The sequence below is a fragment of the Canis lupus genome, chromosome X (assembly GCF_011100685.1).
Source record: "Canis lupus familiaris isolate Mischka breed German Shepherd chromosome X, alternate assembly UU_Cfam_GSD_1.0, whole genome shotgun sequence".
Classification (NCBI taxonomy): Eukaryota; Metazoa; Chordata; class Mammalia; order Carnivora; family Canidae; genus Canis; species Canis lupus.
This window is the reverse complement of record NC_049260.1, coordinates 92710149-92717702: the sequence shown is the minus strand read 5'-3', so window position 1 is coordinate 92717702 and position 7554 is coordinate 92710149. Positions and strand designations below refer to the sequence as shown.

Below are 7554 nucleotides of genomic sequence, written 5' to 3'. Positions count from 1 at the left end.
AGGGTGGGGGAGTTTCTTAAGATCTGATATGGGATTCTCTGCCGAGGGCATTCTGAGCTTTATCGTCTTTCCGATATGGGATTTCCTACCTAGGACATTCTGCAGTTTTTCTTGTAAAGTTCAGCTCTTATTCCCAGGGGCCTAAGATGGCTGTACTTGTGCTAATGCTAAACTTGAGGTAGAATGGCCTGAATTTTTCTCGGCCTCCACATTTCCCTCTCACAGAGGAACCTAAGGAAGGACTCAATCATGGGTCCAGGTTGGTCTCAGAGTGAGCCAGTGGGAATGATTAAACCATGATTCAAACCAACTTTGTTGCTGTTCTCGCTCCCGTCTACGTCTAGCCAAACCTTTTCTGACTTTTGCCATAGGTTCTCGGACTATTTCTGAGTGGTCAGTAAAGAAGCAACACTCCTTGTTTAGGGCAGCACATAACCCCCCTTGATGTAAGAAGACTAAGTCCAATCCCCTTCTGTTTTGAAGGACAACCTCAGACAAAGATGTTAGGGAGTCTTGGTGATGGGAAATAGAGGTTTCTATTCGTTCTAGGTCTAGATCGATTGCTGCTCTGAGACCATTATAGTGGAAGTTCTGCACGGCTAGTGAAGCAATACCTGTCCCTGCAGCTGCTACCCCAATTCCCAACAGCTTGGCAATGGTGATAGCCGAGATGGGCTCTCTTTTATCCTGTCTGTGGGTACCTGCATTGAACCACTGAAGTGCCTGCTCATCTGAGTGGTAGATAATTTTAGGAAGTAGTTGAACCAGCACACAGAAACCCTTTGTCTGATTTAGAATCTGACCATGAAAACAGGGGGTTAGGCCTGTAGAACATGCCCACCAACCGTCTTGAGGAGGTAGGTAGTAGTCTAGGCTAGATATAGATCTTGTATCATTACATAGGGGTTGGTATTGAGGTGAGGGGGTGCCTATACAGAGTCCCTGACCTGACATTGATTGTAAGGTGAGTCCTTGAGTCTTTTGATGCCACCTACAGGCATTAGGGTTGGAGGTTGTTCTGTACTGACCTAACATTGCAATTCCTTCATAAAAGGGAGGCTGGATGTCATAACAGAGCCAGCAAGATTGAGTAAGATTGGGTTTGGTTGCACTGTAAGCTTGGTACATTAGGTCCAAAAGTGGGTGCTGAGAGGGGCTGAGGAAGGGAGGATTCTTGTGGGAAGGAGGCTGGGTCGGGAGTGATTGTACCTGCATCAGGGATGTTATTGGATGCAGACAGCATAGTAGGTACAGGGGAAGGCTGTGGTGAGACTGGAGTTGTCCGAGGTTTAGGTGGAGTAGGTGCTAGCTCTGGGTTTGGGCTTAAGGCAGTTTGGTAAGCTCCGGTCTGGAGTTTAACAGTAAGCGGGATACTGGGATTCAATGCAAGGGAAGAATAGAAGCGTAGGCCCCAGGTAAGTCCACCTGCCATCTTGTATCTAGTTTGCTGGCCTCCATGAATTTTAGGGTTACCAGTCCGGCCAGTTGAGGGCCCAAATTGGTCCTTCGACGAGGCAGCCTGGAGGCTGCAGGGGAGCACTTTCACCTGTGCGAGACTGGTCTACTTCTAAGCTCTTTAAGGTGCTCACCCCATGCAGAGTTATGTTTAAGCGTGATTAGATCTCCTTTGTAGGGGGCTGTCCACCAAATTTCGCCCGTGGAGACACAGCTCCAACTGGCACAGTAAAAATGAGAGGGACCCCCACATAGTCTTGCCTGTTTTCCTTTTAGATATCCTGGGCAAACATAGAAGTGTTGGAGTGACCAACCTCCATATCTAGGTCCAGATCCCTGGTTTTCATAGACACGGTCTGTGGGTACAGGCAAGTTAAAAGTAAGGTCAGGGAACCAGGCTTGCAGTGGGGCGATTTTTGAGAGGGAATGTATAATTTCCCCAGAACCGTCTACTACCAGCCAGGTTAGGTTAAGTGGTTGATGGGGGTTGGTTCTGGCATAAAGAGGACAGAGCATAAGCAACATTAGTGGGGTAAGTGAGAATGACGCAGTCTTAGCTTCAGGGGATTGTCCTTGTCTGGTTGGCCTTTCCATTCTGGCCTGAGAACAGCGTGTGGGTCAGCTGGCTGGAGGTGGGTGTAGTGGACCCAGGGAGTAATCCTGTCGACCTTGAGAGCAGTGAGAGTGGTCAGGATCACGAGGTAGGGTCCCTTCCAGTGAGGTTGAAGTGTCTGGTGTTGGTATCTCTGGACATACACCCAGTCACCCAGCCGATATCGATGGGGGTCCAGGGGTGGCCTAGTCTCATAGAGAGCCCTCAGCTTAGGCCACACCTGTTCATGGGTTCGTTGTAACATTTGGAGGGAGAAAAGGAGTTGGTGATCATCAAACTCAGCAAGCACCTCAGGTTTTAAATTGGGGATAATAGGTGGAGGAAGACCGAACCTGATCTCGTAGGGGGTCAGTCCCATCTTATATGGGGAGGTCCTCACCCTATATAGGGCGAAGGGGAGGAGAGTCACCCAGTCCCCACTAGGCTCCAGGGCTAATTTAGTTAAGGTCTCCTTTATTTATTTATTTTTTTATATTTTATTTATTTATGACAGATACAGAGAGAGAGAGAGAGAGAGAGGCAGAGACACAGGCAGAGGGAGAAGCAGGGTCCATGCACCGGGAGCCCGACGTGGGATTCGATCCCGGGTCTCCAGGATCTCGCCCTGGGCCAAAGGCAGGCACCAAACCGCTGCGCCACCCAGGGATCCCCAAGGTCTCCTTTAATGTTCTGTTCATCCTGTCTACCTGTCCTGAGCTCTGGGGCCTACATGCACAATGTAATTTCCAATCTGCCCCAAGTACTAGTGTCACTCCCCGTGTTACCTTAGAGACGAATCCTGGTCCATTGTCTGATCCAATCTTAACAGGAAAACCATACCTCGGTAAGAGGTCTTCCAGCAGTTTCTTGGTCACGGTCTGTGCTGCTTCATGTTTGGTGGGAAATGCCTCCGTCCATCCTGACAAGGTATCTACAGACACTAGTAAATACTTGTGCCGTATTTTCCAGGTTTCACCTCAGTGAAGTGCACTTCCCAGTAGGCTCCTGGGCGGTCCCCCCGGAGCCGGGTGCCCGGTTAGATCCCTGGGCGGTGGCGTTAGTTAACCGGCATGCGTGGCCGCCTGCCACAATCCGCTCCATCCTTGCTCGAGAGTCTTTAATAGTGATCTTTGCATGTCGTACGAGGCCTCCCATCTCCCTTGTCCCCACGGGAGCGCTCCGACGCATTTTGGACAGGCCCCGCCGCCCCGGTTCCTCTGGCAGGATGATGCCGGAGTCTGCGGCCCTCCCCCAGCCACGCGAGCACTGGGTCAGAGGCAAGCGTTTGATCCGGCGTAAGCCAGTGTCAGGACAGTTGGGGGTGTCGGCCGGGTGGGAGCCCCCGGATGAGGATCAGGCCGCGTGGTTGTTAAAACCTGGGTCGCCGTAAGGGCCGCCTCCTGAGCTTCTGAGTCGGCTCCCGGCGCCCCGGCTCCTGGCGGGTCCAGACAGCGGATGACGGCCGGGGCCGCGGGCAGCCGGGGGGCCCTCGGGAGTTGGAGGAGCTGTTCGGCGCTTCACAGTCTTTCCCTCCGCTGCCAGAAGCCCTCTCTCCGTCAGGGCTCCGGGGGGGGGGGGGGGTGAGCGGTGGCGGAGGCGGAGGCGGACCTGCGTCGGCGTAGGTGTTGATCCGTTCACCTGCCCCCGTGGTCAGCGCCTTGGCCCGGGCCTCGCTCTGCCCGTTGAGCCGACGCTCCGGCTGCCAGTGGCCCTGCCCCGACGGCCTCCGGCTCCGTGGTTACGGCTGCCCCCGCCTACCTGACCCCTTCTCGGACAAAACTGCTGCCGTCCGTGTACCAGGTGACGTCCGCATTCGGCAGTGGCTGGTCCTGGAGATCAGCTCTGATTCCGTGCACCTGTGCCAAAATTTCTTGACAGTCATGCAGAGGGGGGGGGTCCCAGTCTGGGTTGGGGAGTAGTGTTGCCGGATTCAGGGTTGTCGGTGGTTTGAATAAAATTCTGGTGGGGTTTAGCAGTAGGCTCTGATAATGGGTCAGACGGGCATTGCCAATCCAATGGTCTGGGGGCTGTTTGAGTACCCCTTCAATAGCATATGCAGTTCTTGCCCCATGGCCAGCTTGTCTATGTCCTTGACCATAGTGGCCACCGCAGCAATAATTTTTAAGTATGGGGGCCATCCTGCAGCCACTGTGTCCAGCTTTTTGGAGAGATAAGCTATGGGTCTCTTCCAGGGACCTAAGTACTGGACAAGGACCCCTTTCGCCACCCTGTCTTTCTTGTCCACATATAGGTAGAAGGGCTTGGTTAGGTCAGGCAACCCAAGAGCCGGTGCAGACAGCAGGGTCTGTTTAAGGTCATTAAAGGCTTTGTTCATGGCCTCTGTCCATACAAAATTTTGCTGGTGCCTGGTGGCCTCATAGAGGAGTCTGGCCATCTCGGCAAAACTCGGAATCCATAATCGACAGAACCCTGCTGAACCCAGGAATTCACGTACCTGGCGAAAGGTTTGAGGCTGTGGGATCCTCAGGACGGTCTCCTTCCACGCGTCTGTCAACCATCTTTGTCCATCCTTTAATTTGTACCCTAGGTAGCTCACCTCTGTTCTGCAGATCTGGGCTTATTTATTTATTTATTTATTTATTTATTTATTTATTTTTATTTATGATAGTTACACACACAGAGAGAGAGAGAGAGAGGCAGTGACACAGGCAGAGGGAGAAGCAGGCTCCATGCACCGGAGCCTGACGTGGGACTCGATCCCGGGTCTCCAGGATCGTGCCCTGGGCCAAAGGCAGGCGCCAAACCGCTGCGCCATCCAGGGATCCCAGATCTGGGCTTTTTTAGCTGAGGCTCGGTATCCTAGAGTTGCTATTGTCCAGAGCAAGTCCCTGGTGCCTCGCAGGCAAGTGTCCTGGTCCTCCGCCGCCAACAGGATATCATCTACATATTGCAATAAGGTCAAATGAGGGTGCTCGGAACGGAACCCACCCAAGTCTTCGTGTAAGGCCTCATCGAAGATGGTCGGTGAATTTTTGAATCCTTGTGGCAGTCGAGTCCAGGTGAGCTGGCCATTGATGCCTTTCTCAGAGTCGTCCATTCAAAGGCAAAGAGGTCTTGGCTCCTGGGTGCCAGAGGCAGGCTGAAAAAGGCATCTTTTAAATCTAACACTGTATACCAGGTTTTGTCTGGAGGCAGGGTGGAGAGGAGGGTGTATGGGTTTGGGACCGTAGGGGCATATCCTCTACTCGCCGGTTGACTTCCCTCAAGTCCTGGACTGGCCTGTAATCGCAGAGTGCGGTTTCCGAACCAGCAGCAAGGGAGTGTTCCAGGCCGATTGGCAGGGCCTTAATATGCCCGAGTCCAGTATCGCCGTATGTGGGGTGTGATTCCCTTTCATGCTACTAGAGGCATGGGGTATTGGCGGACCCTGACAGGGTCTGCCCCGGGCTTTAGTTCTATATATATGACCGGGCGGTGCCGGGCCAGCCCAATTATCCCAGTTTCTGCCCACACTTGGGGAAATTCCTGCAACCAACGGTCAATGTCAGTCATCAGGGCTGAGGGTATTTGGTGGAGACGATATTCGTCTTCTAAACTCAGGACAAGCACTTCAATCGAGTGCCCCTCCTTATTTAGGATTTTAGCCCCTTCAGGGTGGAAGCGAATTTGTGCCCCCATCTTGGTGAGCAAGTCCCGGCCTAACAACGGGTAGGGACACTCAGGGATGACTATGAAGGAATGGGATTCCTGGCCCATGCCGAGATCCACAGTTTTTCAAGTAGTCCATGAGTATTGTTTGGTGCCCGTGGCCCCTTGCACCCATGAAGTCTTGCTTGCCAATTTCCCTTGGGGTTGTAATAAAACCAAGTGTTGTGCCCCAGTATCCACTAGGAATTCAACAGGTTGCCCCTCCACTCTAAGATTACCCTGGGCTTGGGGAGGGGTGTCGAACTTCGACTCCCCTAGTCATCCAGGTCCTCTATCTCCAAGGTCTTGGCAGGGGCCTTAGATCTTTTGTTAGGGCAGTCTCTCGCCCAGTGGCCCTCTTCCTTGCAAAAAGCACATTGGTTTTTGTTCAGTTTAGGGCGCTCCCGGCGGGGACCAGGGCCATCCTCCTTACCTGTCCCTGAAGCCAGTTTCTTGAGGTGCCTCCATCTTTCTCGTGGGTCATCCATGGTTGTGGCCAGCAGGATCTTGGCCAGGTTTTGAGTCTGCCGGTCACTTAGTTTGGTTTGTTGCTCTTCCAGACTTTCTCTATTATTATAGACTCTTTCTGCTACTATTACTAAGTCCTGCAAGCTCTTCTCTCCCAGTCTCTCTACTCTTTCCAATTTCTTTTTAATGTCGGAGCGGCCTGGTTAACAAAGGCCATGATAATTGCGGCCTTTGTTTCCGGGGCTTCTGGGTTCATAGGGGTGTACTGCCTAAAAGCCTCTATGACTCTCCCTAAGAAGGCTGCTGGACTCTCATCCTTACCCTGTCTCACATCATAGACCTTGGCCAGCTCGGCAGGCTTGCGCGCGGCAGCCTGGACACCTGCCCCTAGAGTCTGGCAGTGGACCCAGAGTCTCTCCTTACCTTCAGCCGAGTTGTGGTCCCAGGTGGGGAGGGATAAAGGGAAGGCAGCGTTTATGAGGTCTGGGTTTTGAGTCGGCTGTCTGTCCTCTCCCAGGACAGACTTCTGGGCTTCCACGTGCATTCGTTCTCTCTCTTCGGTGGTGAAGAGAACCTGCAAGAGCTGTCGGCAGTCATCCCAAGTAGGCTGGTGGGTAAAGAGAACAGTATCTAAAAGCCCGATTAGATCTCTCGGATTATCAGAGAACTTTGCATTTTGGGTTTTCCAATTATATAAATCACTGGTGGAGAATGGCCAGTACAACATTAGCTGTCCACCAGTCTCGTCGGGGGGTCCCATGGCCTGGAGGGGAGGGGCGGTGGAGTCCACAGCCCCGCGTTAGGGGGTGGGGCCGCCCAGTGGGTCCCTCGGCGTGTCACCGCCGCTGGCCTGCGCACAGGGACTCCCTCATCTGGGAGGGGGGCCCCTTCTGCAGCCCCCGGTGCCTCCAATGGAGGGGCGGAAGGGCAAGGGGTTGTCGGATGCGGTGGTGGGAAAATCAGGTCCTCCGGAGAGGAATCCTGCAAGACCGGATAAAGGGGGCACTTTCCTCTTAGAGTTGGTCTCCTTCTCGGCTTTCCACAGGGCTAGAATCTTGGTAGGTCCTGTTTGGGGGGGGGGTAAAAATAGTTTTAGCCAAGGAGGAGGACTCTCGATCATGTCCTGCCAGACCAGGATGTAGGGCACCTAGTCAGGGTGGCCGTCTGGTTCATCCCTGAAGATCACGGCCTTAACCTGTAAGATAATAGGTAGGTGGAAAGTTCCTTCTCGGGGCCATCCCATGTCAAAGGTCGGCCATTCTGATATGCAGTAAGTCTGAAATTTCCCTTTCTGTATGTCTGTGCTCAGATTATGAGCCCTTTTCTTAATGTCCGAGAAGTGGCAGAGCATAAGGGACAGGGGTGTAGTTTGTGTCTGCCCCATTATGTCC

At 53.1% G+C, this 7554-nt stretch overlaps 1 pseudogene; it reads right to left on the bottom strand.

Annotated features, from left to right (window-relative positions):
- Positions 1-1979: 1979 nt before the first annotated feature.
- Positions 1980-6815, bottom strand: LOC102155646 (annotated as a pseudogene).
- Between the last annotated feature and the right edge of the window lie 739 nt (positions 6816-7554).